The sequence below is a fragment of the Oncorhynchus nerka genome, linkage group LG20, assembly GCF_034236695.1.
Source record: "Oncorhynchus nerka isolate Pitt River linkage group LG20, Oner_Uvic_2.0, whole genome shotgun sequence".
Classification (NCBI taxonomy): Eukaryota; Metazoa; Chordata; class Actinopteri; order Salmoniformes; family Salmonidae; genus Oncorhynchus; species Oncorhynchus nerka.
Window position 1 is genome coordinate 46,333,494 of NC_088415.1, and position 16,434 is coordinate 46,349,927.

The 16,434-nt window shown below is 44.1% G+C and overlaps 1 pseudogene; it reads right to left on the reverse strand.

Annotated features, from left to right (window-relative positions):
• Positions 1 to 2,990: 2,990 nt before the first annotated feature.
• LOC115102611 (multiple epidermal growth factor-like domains protein 6) overlaps positions 2,991 to 16,434 on the reverse strand; it is a 113,278-nt pseudogene continuing 99,834 nt past the window's right edge.

Genomic DNA, 16,434 nt, shown 5'->3' on the forward strand with positions numbered 1-16,434 from the left:
CATCAAGGCTTTTAGAGACACTTTTGTAACCCTTTACAGCTTTATGCAAGTCAACAATTCTCAATCTTAGGTCTTCTGAGATCTCTTTTGTTCGAGGCATGGTTCACATCAGGCAATGCTTCTTGTGAATAGCAAACTCACATTTTGTGAGTGTTTTTTATAGGGCAGGGCAGCTCTAACCAACATCTCCAATCTTGTCTCATTGATTGGACTCCAGGTTAGCTGACTCCTGACTCCAATTAGCTTCTGGAAAAGTCATTAGCCTACTTTTTCCAACATACACTGTGCACGTTTAAATGATGTATTCAATATAGACAAGAGAAATACAATAATTTGTGTGTTATTAGTTTAAGCAGACTGTGTTTTTCTATTGTTGTGACTAAGATGACGATCAGATCAAATTTTATGACAAATTGATGCAGAAATCCAGTTCATTCCAAAGGGTTCACATACTTTTTCTTGCCACTGTAAGTATATTTAAAACCAAATGCTTTTAGACTTTTACTCAAGTAGTATTTTACTGAGTGACTTTTCACTTTTTCTTGAGTCATTTGCCATGAAGGTACTTTGACTAAAGTATGACGATTGGGTACTTTTCCCACCACCGCCTGAAGGTATGTCACATCTCACCTGGCCGTCCATACATCTGGAAACCTAAACTTCTCTGCTGCTTTGATCCCATACCTACTAACTACCTTGTAACAGTGTCAACCACTACACATCCACAGATACTTTCGATTTTCCTAATTTCATCTTCAGGCTAAGAGACGATGGATGGGCAAGAGGCAATGGATGTGTCTATAGGTGTATGCCAAGTGAAAGGCATTGGATATATACAGAAATAGTCTTGATGGGAGAATTCTGAGTAGATCAGGTGGGAGTTCAGTACAACTGAATAGTGTAGAGAGTTTAATTCAATGGAAACGGTAGTGTACTGAACGACCACAGGGCGATTGTGTATGGCGTGCTGAACACGTTTTGCAATTTCTAATGACCACACCCATATTAATCAGGCTACACGTCGCCACACACACCAAATGGGAGCAAACATACCTCAAAAGCCTTTTTTTAGAAATGTGTCTGCGTTACTGCATGTCCAAGTCTGTTTTTCCCAAGTTTGGACTACACAGAAGTTCACAAAAGTAAACTCAGCAAAAAAAGAAGCGTCCCTTTTTCAGGACCCTGTCTTTCAAAGATAATTCATAAAAATCCAAATACCTTAACAGATCTTCATTGTAAAGGGTATAAACACTGTTTCCCATGCTTGTTCAATGAACCATAAACAATTAATGAACATGCACCTGTGGAACGGTCATTAAGACACTAACAACTTACAGACGGTAGAGAAATTAAGGTCACAGTTATGAAAACTTAGGACACTAAAGAGGCCTTTCTACTGACTCTGAAAAACACCAAAATAAAGATGCCCTGCTCATCTGTGTGAACGTGCCTTAGGCATGCTGCAAGGAGGCATGAGGACTGCAGATGTGGTCAAGGCAATAAATTGCAATGTCCGTACTGTGAGATGCCTAAGACAGCACCACAGGGAGACAGGACGGACAGCTGATCTTTCTCGCAGTGGCAGACCACGTGTAACAACACCTGCACAGGATCGGTACATCCGAACATCACACCTGCGGGACAGGTACAGGATGGCAACAACAACTGCCAGAGTTACACCAGGAACGCACAATCCCTCCATCAGTGCTCAGACTGTCCGCAATAGGCTGAGAGAGGCTAGACTGAGGGCTTGTAGGCCTGTTGTAAGGCAGGTCCTCACCAGACATCACCGTCGCCTATGGGCACAAACCCACCGTCGCTGGACCAGACAGGACTGGCAAAAAGTCCTCTTCACTGACGTGTCATAGTTTTGTCTCACCAGGGGTGATTCGCGTTTATCGCCGAAGGAATGAGCGTTACACCGAGGCCTGTACTCTGGAGCGGGATCCATATGGAGGTGCGGGGTACGTCATGTTCTAGGGCGATGTGTCACAGCATCATCGGACTGAGCTTGTTGTCATTGCAGGCAATCTCAACGCTGTGTGTTACAGGGAAGATATCCTCCTCCCTCAGGTGGTACCCTTCCTGCAGGCTCATCCTGACATGACCCTCCAGCATGACAATGCCAACAGCCGTCCTGCTCATTCTCTGCGTGATTTCCTGCAAGACAGGACTGTCAGTGTTCTACCATAGCCAGCGAAGAGCTTGGATCTCAATCCAATTGAGCACGTCTGGGACCTGTTGGATGAGATGGTGAGGGCTAGGGCCGTTCCCTGCAGAAATGTCTGGGAACTTGCAGGTGCCTTGGTGGAAGAGTGGGGTAACATCTCACAGCAAGAACCGACAAATCTAGTGCAGGTCCATGAGGAGGAGATACACTGCAGTACTTAATGCAGCTGGTGGCCACACCAGATACTAACTGTTACTTTTTTGACCCCCCTTTTTCAGGGACACATTATTCAATTTCTGTTAGTCACATGTCTGTGGAACTTGTTCAGTTTATGTCTCAGTTGTTGAATCTTATGTTCATACAAATATTTACACATGTTAAGTTGCTGAAAATAAACGCAGTTGACAGTGAGAGGACATTTCATTTTTTGCTGAGTTTATAAGTCAGTACAATACAGTTTTGTACAGTAGAGTTGAGTACAGTAGCACACACTATTGTAGAGCACAGTATCATTTTACTGTATTCTACTGTACTGTTGTTAACTGTACTGTACTAAACCATGCTGTACTGTAGCCTACTGTACTGAACTCTACTGTACCAAATTATACTGCACAGTACGGTACTGTGCCAAACTATACTGTACTCTACAGTGCTGTACTGTGTGGCAAACTTGTGATTGTGACTTGTGATTATCTGTGGTCAAAAAATGATCTTGTTCGGGGGCAGGGCTCAGTAGAATAATAGCCAAACATACGAAGGAGAATATTACATTTTTCTACCTTTGTGTACCTATTCAGGATACATCACCATAAAGAGAATGTCATGCATAATTATGTATTTCTTGGTAGTACAGATCAGGGACCTATGATGTCATTCTGTTAGTTATTCTGTTACCAGGTGTTAATCCTTCAGGGAGCATTCCTAAAGCACCACAAAATGTATTAGTTTAAGACCATGTAAACATTTCAATATTGATTCTTTCATTGATGACTTTATCTACAGCACCAGTCAAAAGTTTGGACACACCTACTAAATCCAGTTATATTAAACAAATATATTTTATATTTGAGATTCTTCAAAGTTACCACCCCTTGCCTTGATGACAGCTTTGCACACTCTTGGCATTCTCTCAACCAGCTTCATGAGGTTATCACCTGGAATGAATTTCAATGAACAAGTGTGCCTTGTTAAAACTTAATTTGTGGAATTTCTTTCGTTAATGCATTTGAGCCAATCAGTTGTGCTGTGACAAGGTAGGGGGGGGGGTATACAGAAGATAGCCCTATTTGGTAAAAGACCAAGTCCATATTATGTCAAGAACAGCTCAAATAAGCAAAGAGAAACGACAGTCCATCATTACTTTAAGATATGAAGGTAAGTCAATACGGAAAAGTTAAAGAACTTTCAACGTTTCTTCAAGGGCAGTCGCAAAAACCATCAAGCGCTATGACGAAACTGGCTCTCATGAGGACAGCCACAGGAATGGAAGACCCAGAGTTACCTCTATTGCAGAGGATAAGTTCATTAGAGTTACCAGCCTCGGAAATTGCAGCTCAAATAAATGCTTCACAGAGTTCAAGTAACAGACACATCTCAACATCAACTGTTCAGAGGAGACTGTGTGAATCAGGCAAGGAAAACACTACTAAAGGACACCAATAAGAAAAAGAAACTTGCTTGGGCCAAGAAACACGAGCAATGGACATTAGACCGGTGGAAATGTGTTCTTTGATCTGGAGTCCAAATTGGAGATTTTTGATTCCAACCGCCATGTCCTTGTGAAACGCGTTGTGGGTGAACGGATGATCTCATCATGTGTATTTTCCACCTTAAATCACGGAGGAGGAGGTGTTATGGTGTGGGTGCGCTTTGCTGCTGACACTGTCTGTGATTTATTTAGAACTCAAGGCACACTTAACCAGCATGGCTACTACATCATTCTGCAGCGATACGCTATCCCATCTGGTTTGGGCTTAGTGGGACGATCATTTGTTTTTCAACAGGACAATGACCAAACACACCTCCAGGCTGTGCAAGGGCTATTTTACCAAGAAGGAGAGTGATGGAGTGCTGCATCAGAGGACCTGTTGGAAAAGCATTCCAGGTGAAGCTGGTTGAGAGAATGCCAAGAGTGTGCAAAGCTGTCATCAAGGCAAAGGGTGGGTATTTGAAGAATCTGAAATATATTTTGATTTGTTAAACACTTTTTTGGTTACTACATGATTCCATATGTGTTATTTCATAGTTTATATCTCACTATTATTCTACAATGTAGAAAATCGTAATAATAAAGAAAAAACCCTTGAATGAGTAGGTGTTGTAAAACTTTTGACCAGTAGTCCTCTAACAATGGCTACAACTAACTGCCCTCATATATGAAGCTGGGCAGATCACAATATGTAATGTGGAGAGCCACCACCACCAGAAGATGGTGACAGAGGCTTATGCAGGGAAGAATGTAGAATATCTTGACTTCATACATGACTTGATGATGCAGTTTGATCACACAAGCTGGCAATGACCAAGTTAAAACTTAAATATTTTCTATATAGATGGTCAATTTGATACCTGTATATGCTTTAGCTAACCACTAAAAAAGACTCTTACACCATACAATCAGAGGAGTTTTCTAATGTACATAAAGATCTGGGATCAGGCTTGGTAAATGTATAGCATCTGTAGGGTTTGACATATGACTGACCCCTTTACTCTTTGCTAACATTTGCTTGATATGTAGCAAATGCAGTCTAATTACTAAATGTGGTCTAATGTTGTGTTTTGCAGTACACATATAATCAATCTTTTTTTTATTGAAAAATTAAACAGTTTTCCCTCCATTTCTCAGAGAAGCTGTCACTTCATATAGTATCTACATACAGTGGGGCAGAAAAGTATTTCGTCAGCCACCAATTGTGCAAGTTCTCCCACTTAAAGATGAGAGAGGCCTGTAATTTTCATCATAGGTACACTTCAACTATGACAGACAAAATGAGAAAAGAAATCCAGAAAATCACATTGTAGGACTTTTAATGAATTTATTTGCAAATTATGGTGGAAAATAAGTATTTGGTCACCTACAAACAAGCAAGATTTCTGGCTCTCACAGACCTGTAATTTCTTCTTTACGAGGCTCCTCTGTCCTCCATGCGTTACCTGTATTAATGGCACCTGTTTGAACTTGTTATCAGTATAAAAGATACCTGTCCACAACCTCAAACAGTCACACTCCAAACTCCACTATGGCCAAGACCAAAGAGCTGTCAAAGGACACCAGAAACAAAATTGTAGACCTGCACCAGGCTGGGAAGACTGAATCTGCAATAGGTACGCAGCTTGGTTTGAAGAAATCAACTGTGGGAGCAATTATTAGGAAATGGAAGACATACAAGACCACTGATAATCTCCCTCGATCTGGGGCTCCACGCAAGATCTCACCCCGTGGGGTCAAAATGATGACAAGAACGGTGAGCAAAAATCCCAGAACCACACAGGGGGACCTAGGGAATGACCTGCAGAGAGCTGGGACCAAATTAACAAAGCCTACCATCAGTAACACACTACGCCGTCAGGGACTCAAATCCTGCAGTGCCAGACGTGTCCCCCTGCTTAAGCCAGTACATGTCCAGGCCCGTCTGAAGTTTGCTAGAGAGCATTTGGATGATCCAGAAGAAGATTGGGAAATGGCATATGGTCAGATGAAACCAAAATATAACTTTTTGGTAAAAACTCAACTCGTCATGTTTGGAGGACAAAGAATGCTGAGTTGCATCCAAAGAACAACATACCTACTGTGAAGCATGGGGGTGGAAACATCATGCTTTGGGGCTGTTTTTCTGCAAATGGGCCAGGACGACTGATCCGTGTAAAGGAAAGAATGAATGGGGCCATGTATCGTGAGATTTTGAGTAGAAACCTCCTTCCATCAGCAAGGGCATTGAAGATGAAACGTGGCTGGGTCTTTCAGCATGACAATGATCCCAAACACACCGCCTCAGGCAACGAATGAGTGGCTTCGTAAGAAACATTTCAAGGTCCTGGAGTGGCCTAGCCAGTCTCCAGATCTCAACCCCATAGAAAATCTTTGGAGGGAATTGAAAGTCTGTGTTGCCCAGCAACAGCCCCAAAACATCACTGCTCTAGAGGAGATCTGCATGGAGGAATGGGCCAAAATACCAGCAACAGTGTGTGAAAACCTTGTGAAGACTTACAGAAAACGTTTGACCTCTGTCATTGCCAACAAAGGGTATATAACAAAGTATTAGATAAACATTTGTTATTGAGCAAATACTTACTTTCCACCATAATTTGCAAATAAATTCATTAAAAATCCTACAATATGATTTTCTGGATTTTTTTTCTCATTTTGTCTGTCGTAGTTGAAGTGTACCTATGATGAAAATTACAGGCCTCTCATCTTTTTAAATGGGAGAACTTGCACAATTGGTGGCTGACTAAATACTTTTTTGCCCCACTGTACATGTAAAATAAGGTGTATAGACTAAGGCATATTGACCTGTGGGCAAGTCATCCTCACCATTCCAGGTTTCCCAAATACTGTAGAGCATTTCATTCAGATGAAAATGATCCTGAATGGTTTCTGATTTATAAATCAACTGTGCCATAAGAGTCTGTATAGTGCATTGGTGGCTGTAAATATACAAATCAAATGGACCATGCGTGTGAGTAGTCTATTGTTTTTGGAGAAGCCAGTAAGGATGACTACACCTACTTTAGAAGATGCTATGAGCGTAAAGCAAATCTCCTCAATGTTCAAAGAAATACCGACTTCCAATGCGGTACGACCATATCGTGAGTATACGTACAACATGATTGAATTGTAGACATGAACACATTTACATACACACAACATACATGCAATGTACACACAAATACACAACTCTTAAGCATGGTACATGATATTCAACAACTGTATTTTACAGTAAATAATTCTGTAAACCTCACATGACTTTATCCTTTTTGGCATTTGACCCAGAAATGTCCTCTTATCCAGGGCAGGCAAAAACAATTATCCCAGCCTGTTAACTCTGGAGCACATTTAAGAGTCCACCCTGTAAGATGGAGTATAGGACAGTCATCCCCGTGATGTCAAGGGTAGTGTGTTATCTGAACTCCAAAGTCTGCGATTAGACAACGCTGCAAAATGGCACCTCCAGTTCAGAAGTCCCTTTAGTTCACCAAGGCCCTGCCATAGCACTGTACAAAACAGTCTGTTGTTGTTTTGAGAGTGCTTCAGTTCAGTTTTGACCTCTGTGATCTCTAGAAGTGACCAGTAGGCCGCAGTTGTATGAGGCTGGGGGTCAGTCAGTAGGGGGTGCTATACTGGGACAGTGTGTGAGTGACTCTTTTCTTGATTTCTGTTGCCCAGCTGTGGAGACGTGAGGGACCCTCCTGCAGACGAGAAGACAGAGAGAGAAGAGAGAGCACTCTTAGCTTTAGACTGTATTCCTATAAAACAGCTTTCACTATCTGTTTTGTTTTAGTAATCTAATTAGCCTCTATTACATCTTGCATGTTTTTTATCTAACATTTTATTGCTTTATTGTAAAGTGTGTTGGAAGTTTGCTTGGATATTATCTTAAATGTCTCTTTTACATGTTATTGTGTTTGTATAGCACTTGAACCGGGGGGATATTTCTCCTAGTTCTCCTCCATATTTCTCCATGCTCTATAGCATGATGTACTACTGCACTCATAATGCACTGCTCCGTCCGTCCCAGCCATAGAGATCCTATTAAATTTACTAGAGGTGCTCTATCATAAACCCTCAAAGTTCCAGAATGGGGTGAAAATGGCAGCCCTATTGGTCTGGAAAAAAATCCAAACCAGTCTAATGGGAATGAACGGCAGTAGATACATAATTGTGATTTCACTTATGCAGGAAAACACAATTGTGATATAGAATTATTGTCAACCCAAAATATTGTAATATAAATATAAATACAGTTTAAACGGGTTTCATACAATTATACTGTATGCAAACAGACCATAAATGTCTCTGTTTTTGTTTTCTTGGAAAGCTGCCAGTGCTATTATATGATGCAATATCAGTACTTGTTGCATTTACAACTTGTCTAAGTCCTTATCATTTACATTTTGCATTTGAGTAATTTAGCAGACACTCTTATTCAGAGCAAATTAAAATTAGCGGATTCATCTCAAGACACAATATATATAAGTATGTGGACACCCCTTCAAATTAGTGGATTTGGCTATTTCAGCTACACCCGTTGTTGACAGGTATATAAAATCGAGCACATGGCCATGCAATCTCCATGGCCAAACACTGGCAGTAGATTGGCCTTACTGAAGAGCTCAGTGACTTTCAACGTGGCACTGTCATAGGATGCCATTTTTCCAACAAGTCAGCTCGTAAAATTTCTGCCCTGGTCAACTGTAAGTACTGCTATTGTGAAGTGGAAACAACTAGGCACAACAACAAACCAGCCGTGAAGCGTTTGGCCACACAAGCTCACAGAACGGGACTGCAGAGTGCTGAAGTGTGTAGCGTGTTAAAATCATCTGTCCTCGGTTGCAACACTCACTACCGAGTTCCAAACTGCCTCTGGAAGCAACGTCAGCACAAGATCTGTTCCTTCGGGAGCTTCATGAAATGGGTTTTCATGGCCGAGCAGCCGCACACAAGCCTAAGATCACCATGAGCAATGCCAAGTGTCCACTGGAGTGGTGTAAAGCTCGCTGCCATTGGACTCTGGAGCAGTGGAAACGCATTCTCTGGAATGATGAATCACGCTACACCATCTGGCAGTCCGACAGACAAATCTGGGTTTGGTGGATGCCAGGAGAACGCTACCTGCCCCAATGTAGTGCCCACTGTAAAGTTTGGTGGAGGAGGAATACTGGTTTGGGGCTGTTTTCATGGTTTAGGCTCCTTAGTTCCAGTGAGGGGAAACCTTAATGCTACAGCATACAATGACATTCTAGATGATTCTGTGCTTCCAACTCTGTGGCAACAGTTTGAGGAAGGCCTTTCCTGTTTCAGCTTGTGCGCAAAGCGAGGTCCGTACAGAAATGGTTTGTCGAGATTGGTGTGGAAGAACTTGACTGGCATGCACAGAGCCCTGACCTCAACCCCAGCTTTGGGATGAATTGGAACGACGACTGCGAGCCAGGCCTAATCCCCAACATCAGTGTCCAACCTCACTAATGCTTTTGAGGGTGAATGGAAGCAAGTCCCCGCAGCAATGTTCCAACATCTAGTGGAATGCCTTCCCAGAAGACTGGAGGCTGTTGTAGCAGCAAAGGTGGGACCAACTCCATATGAATGCCCATGATTTTGGAATGAGATGTTTGACGAACAGGTGTCCACATACCTTTAGTTGTGTAGTGCAGCTAGGTGGGACAACCACATATCACAGGCATAGTAAGTACTGTGGCAAAGAAGGGGGTCGAGTGATAAATGGCAGATATGTGAGAGCAGAACTAAAAAACGGGCTCTGCCCTCTCACTAAAATGGCCACCCCGATCAGAACTACAGATCACAAAATGGTCGACTGCCAAAACTACAATTCCCAGAAGCAAGGGAAACGCTCCGAAGGTGGGGCCGACCCACAGATAAGGGGTCAGGACAAACCAGGAAGAGAGAGTGGAAGGGCTGGAAGGATCTGTGAACCATAAAGAAAGAGACGATATATATATCGGCAGGATTTACCGTGTATGAGCTGGACTGTTTGGACCTGTTGGCGTTTGGACCTGGACCTACCGAGAACCCGATTCGTGTACCGAACCCTGCTATCCTTGACTTTGCCTGTGGCCTGGGTGGACCAAGATGGAGAAACAAACACACAGGTACTGTCCTGTTCGAAAGAACTCTCATTCTGGGGTGGTTTCCCGCTTAATTTGTGACAAAATCTCCTAATCTTGAAGAGGTTTGTCACAGTACGCTTTTCCTCAATGAAGTAGCTATCAGCCGAGTCAGAGCTAGAAAGGGGGAGGTCAAGTGCTGGGTCAAGAACTTTTCTTGCGTGTATGTGTGAGGAGGGGTAGGGGTTCGAGGTGAGGGGGATTATTTAAGATACTATTTGAAGAGGTAGGGTTTCAGGTGCTTTGGAAAGATGGGCAGTGACTTTGCTGTCCTAGCTTCAGGGGGAAGCTGGTTCCACCATTGGGGTGCCAGGACAGAGAAGAGCTTGGATTGGGCTGAGCGGGAGCTACCCTCCCTTAGGGGTGGGAGGACCAAGAGACCAGAGGTGGCAGAATGGAGTGCTCGGGTTGGGGTGTAGGGTTTGACCATAGCCTGAAGGCAGAGAGGGGCAGTTTCTCTTGCTGCTCCACAGGCAAGTACCATGGTCTTGTAGTGAATGCAAGTCTCGACTGGAAGCCAGTGGTGTCCGGAGGAGCCTGGATTAGGACCTGCACCACTTCCTGTGTGAAGTAGAGTCTGACAATATGGATGTTGTAGAGCATGAACTCGCAGGAGCGAGTCACTGCTTTGATGTTTGCAGAGAATGACAGGGTGTTGTCCAGGGTCACGCCAAGGTTCTTTGCACTCTGGGAGGGAGTTGCCAACCATGATGGAGAAGTCTCTGAGCGTACAGGGGATGAAAAGGGAGGAAAAGCAGCTGCTCCTTATCGATGTTGAGCTTGTGGTGGTGGGAAAAAAAAAAAAAAAAGAGAAAAAGGCCTAGGGTAGTTCTGTGTGACTGGGACCAGTGGACCCAGTAGGTTGAGTGAATGAGGAGTGGATGTTCTTTTCAAAGTGGTTGACAACGTCGTCCACAGTCAGGGAGGAGAGAGGGGATGGAGGATTAAGGAGGGAAGAGAAGGTGGAAAATAGTTTCCTTAGGTTAGAGGCAGAAGCTTGACATTTTTATTGATAGAAAGTGGCTTTAGCAGCAGATACAGAGGAATAGAAGGTGGAGAGGAGGGAGTGAAAAGATGATAGGTCCGCTGGAAGTTTAGTTTTTCTCAATTTTTGCTTAGCTGCCTGCAGCCTTGTTCTGTAAGCTTGCAATGAGTCACTCAGCCACAGAGCACGATGGGAGGGCCTAGCTGGCCGGGAAGAAAAGAACAGGGACAGTGCGAGTCAGAGGATACGGAAAGGCGCATGACCATCTGGGTAGGAGCTGAGTGGCTAGGGTTGGAGGAAAGGGAGAGAGAAAAGGAAACAAAGTAGTGATCAGAGACCTAAAGGGGGGTTGCGGTGAGATTATTAGGCAAACTGGCTCTAGTAAAGATGAAGTCAAGCATATTGCCTGCCTTGTGAGTTGGAAGGGTTTGGGAAAGGATGAGGTAAAGCATATTGCCTGCCTTGTGAGTTGGAAGGGTTTGGGAAAGGATGAGGTAAAGCATATTGTCTGCCTTGTGAGTTGGAGGGGTTTGGGAAAGGATGAGGTAAAGCATATTGTCTGCCTTGTGAGTTGGAAGGGTTTGGGAAAGGATGAGGTAAAGCATATTGCCTGCCTTGTGAGTTGGAAGGGTTTGGGAAAGGATGAGGTAAAGCATATTGCCTGCCTTGTGAGTTGGATGGGTTTGGGAAAGGATGAGGTAAAGCATATTGTCTGCCTTGTGAGTTGGAAGGGTTTGGGAAAGGATGAGGTAAAGGTAAAGCATATTGTCTGCCTTGTGAGTTGGAAGGGTTATGGAAAGGGTGGGGTCAAAAGAGACAGGGAGGGCAGTGAGCCATCATCAGGAAATGAGCTTATCAATGTGTCACGCTCATTGAGGAAATCTGTAAGGGCACCTAGTGGGCGATAGATGAAAACAATGTTACGCTTCAGTTGACTAGTGACAGTGACAGCATGGAATTCAAATGAGGAAATGGACAGGTTAGAGAGGGAGAAAAGAGAAAATCTCCAGTTAGGAGAAATGAGTTGCCCTGTGCCAAGACAATGATGACCAGATGCTCTTGGACTATGACAGAATATATAGTCAGATGAGGAGAGAGCAGCTGGAGTAGCAGTGCTCTCTGGGGGGATCCATGTCTCCATCAGGACCAAAAAGTCAATGGACTAAAGAGCAGCATTAGGCAGAGATGAACTTGCCGTTCTTGACCGCAGATCGGCAGTTCCAAACGCTGTGTCTGTAAAGCCTACAGGTAGAGGAGTGAATTGGAAAGAAAACACATACCTAGTTGCCAAAGCTACAAAATAGCAAAAATGTGATAATCATAAAATAACTAGGTAAGATACTAAAGTGAGAGAGTGGTGTGGAGCCTTCCTCTCTTTCCTGCCTATCATCAACTGAATTCAGTCAGTGTATGGCTGTTGATTGGCTGCATTGTTTGAATGGAATGTTGGCTTATTGGCAGTTCGTTAGAAACATTTATGGAATCATTCCTCTAAAACTGTCTGTCTAGATAGCTAACATACGGTGCAGATAAATTATTCAAATTCATTATTTTACTCTTATCTTATCATAGCACTGTCAAACCATGGGTGACTAACTACATGGCTGACCTTTATCCAAAATGGTCAGCCATTTACCAAAATAAAAAGGTTAATGTTAATGTCCATTCCAGTATTCTAATTCCTCATTCTATGGTCCATGCTCTGTCCCTTCTTCCTTATCAATACACTTACCTTCCTGACAGGTGGGTCCTATCCAGCCATGTAGACAGGTGCAGCGGCCGTTCCGTGGGTCACACCACCCCCCATTCCTGCACTCACAGCTCTCAGAACAGTCCGGGCCGTAGCGGTTCACTGGACAATCTGGACAAAGCCCAGACAGGGAAACAGGAATTGTGAGAACACTTTTAGATTATGGTGCGGTTTAGCTTATAGGGGTGAATCCTTACTTTGACTTAAGTCTAACTGCATTGATGTTAGTGGGAGACTAAGTGAAAATTGGACTTGCAGTAAGTGGAAGTTAAGATTCGCCACATAGTCGTTTGAGGAAACAGATGTTGATGAACCATACTACTTAGATAGTTGTTTGCTTCTTTTTATTTATCTACTACCTGTGTCGCAATGCGTGCTCATCTTCCCTGGGGGGCACAGACAATGGCCGGTCATGGGGTCACATGGGGTGTCCCCTTCGCAGTCACATGACTGGATGCAGCCCACCCCGAAACGACGCTGCTCACACTCTGTGACAGGGAACGAGAGGGAGGGGAACACATGACACAGGAGACAACATCTTAGCTGTAATTATGACTGGGGCATGTAACAGACACACTTTATCAGCAGTTACAACCACATTATTAAGCAATTGTATCTACTAAATCTCAACTTCATCCTTCTCACCTTTCTCACAGTGGTATCCATGGTAACCAGGAGGGCAGAGACAGTGCCCTGTGCTGGGGTCACAGGGGGCGTGGCCTCGACACTTACACTGGAACTGACAGCGGTGGCCATGGAAACCAGCAGGGCAGGCTAGACAGAACATAGAGCAGGAAGTTAGGATAGTAAAACATTAGAACCTCAGAAAGAGCATTCAAAAAACGCCTTGAATAGCTTTCTTACATCGTTTCGCACTCTCCTAACCGAACCCTACAAACCTAAACTCTGATATTAACTGTTTTATCTACATTCAAATCAAATTGTATTGGTCACATACACATATTTCAGCGAGTGTAGCGAAATACATTGATTCATTGATTTCTTCAAACTGAGTTATTTCACATGATCAATTTGATTATTCATTGATCCACTCAAAGCAGCAGTAACTGAATGGCCCTGACTTACCGTGTTCACACAGGTGACCGTAGTATCCCGGGTCACACCGGCACTCTCCCGTCACTCTATCGCACGTCCCATTGTTATTACAATCACACCGCAGTTTGCAGTTGGCCCCGTAACTCCCCAAGGGGCACTCTGAATGACAGAGCAACAGAAACACACACCTTATAATGGGTACGCAATGGAATTGTGTCCTGGGCTCATCATGATATCAGGGGCACTTAAATGGAGTCTTCACATCAATTCACAACACAATGAGGAGAATGGGAAATGTGAGCTGTTGACCATGGTTGTCACGACCTGGGTTCAAATAATATTTGAAATCATTTCAAATGATGTGTCTGTGCTTGATTGAGGTTGTCTGTTGCAATCTAACCTATAGAATTGACACAAAAGTGAAAACCATGCCCACCTGGCACTCCAGGCAGGCTAAAGCAAATGTTCAAAGTAGTTTAAAGATTTAGAATAGTATTTATAGCCAGGTCTGGTCAGGTCACCTCTGTCACAGCTGGGTCCGGTCCAGCCTAGTCCGCAGGTGCAGCCTCCAGAGACTGGGTCACACATACCACTGTTACGGCAGTTACAGCGCTGGCCACAGTCCACCCCATACCAACCCTGGGCACAACCTGAGAAACACACGCAGGCACAAACACACGCACAGACGCCATAGATTGAAACATGACTGGATGGATTATTACATATGACACTCATTGTGGAGCAGGAATCAACTGTGTGTGTTACAGTGTGTGTATTACCCTGTCCGCAGTCTTCTCCCCGCTGGCCGACCTTGCACACACACCTGCCCGTCTCTGGGTCACTCCTTGCCCCCTTCCCACACAAAGCCACCTTGGCACAGTCCTGCCCATAACGCCCTGATGGGCAAGCTGGTAGAACCAGAGGAAAAGAGTAGGGAAAGAGAGGAGACCATACAAAACGTTACTTTGTAGTGCTTGTGTTATAGGATGAAAATTGTCATTCATTTAACATTTTACTTTTTAATGTTACAATAAATACTTGGTAAATAACAAACTGTAGCCTATGGATATGCCCATGCCCCTTGGCACACGCTGGCACTCACTGGTGTTGCAGTCTGCTCCGATGTAGCCAGACAGGCACTGGCAGGTGCCTGTGGTGGTCTGGCACACACCAGCATTCATACATTGGCACAGCCGCTCGCAGTTTGGGCCGTACCGTCCTTTGTCACACTCTGTCAAGCCAAACACACACAGGATTTAGCTGTGTTTAAACATCAATGTTTTTTCCAATCAGGTGAGGACATAACTAAAGTCAAGAGTGTTTACTGATCAGGTCACATTGTGGAAAATCTCCTGGGCCTACCTATGACTATAGTAAGTTAAACTTTCAACAGTGGAATTCTTTTGTGACATTGGTTCAGGAAGTGTGTGTCTGTGCGTTAATGTGTGTGATGGGGTGCTTGCCTTGATTACAGTTGTAACCATGGTAACCGGGGGTGCAGTAGCAGAGGCCGGTGTCAGGGTGGCATAACTGGTTGGTGCCAGGGCACTGGCACACCTGGTTACAGTTCAGCCCATATGTGCCAGGCTGGCATACTGGCAGAGAAACACATAAGACACGTTGACTCCCATACAATATCCTGATATATGCACTTTTTCAGTAGGCTACACAAAAAGGTGTGCCTACATGTTGGATAGTAGTAATAAGGCAACTGTACGTAGATTTACTATCGTTTCATTCAGAAACCCCAATAATTTACTGCATATCTACCTCAGGCCCTTTTTTCTAATACTTCAGAAACATATCCTTCCTTCCTTGGGGTTATCACAGATCTGAAATGGTTGGATTGGTGAAAGTATCACAAAGATTCTTATAGAACGGTGCTAACCTCAAAGAACCAAGGACGGGAGGAAGCATTCTGTGTTACTCTACTCTCCTATCCCTCGGGCTTCCAGGCTAGACTAGTCTGTTCCAAGTCACTCACTCTGCTCACAGCCGTTGCCAGTGTATCCAGGAGGACAGCCACACTCGCCGGAAACGTGGTTGCAGGAAGTGCCGTGGGGACAGTTACAACGTAGCACACAGTCCTTCCCATAGGAGCCAGGTAGACAGGCTGTGGGGAATGTGGAAATCACATAGATTCAATTAAGTCAATGCGTGCGGTCTGTTGCTTATACTTTACAGTATGTACAGGCCCTTGTGATAAATAGGTTCAATACAGTTATAGTAGCCTCACCCCCCCCCCCCCCCCCTTAAAAGACCTAGATGCACTATTGTAAAGTGGCTGTTCCACTGGATGTCATAAGGTGAAAGCACCAATTTGTAAGTCGCTCTGGATAAGAGCGTCTGCTAAATGACTTAAATGTAAATGTAAATGGGAGAGCTGATGTAGGATCAGGTCTCCCCATGTTCATGTAATCTCATTCATTCTGATCTAAAAGGCGAATCTGATCCTAGGTCAACAATCTGACCTTACCTCTGTCACATAGAGGTCCCCTCCAGCCAGGAGGACACACACACACTCCGCTGACGTGGTCACACACGGGCCCATGTTTACATCGACACTGCTCCTCACACCCTGGGCCAAACAGGCCAGCCTCACATGCTGTGTAGGGCACAAGCGCACAAAAA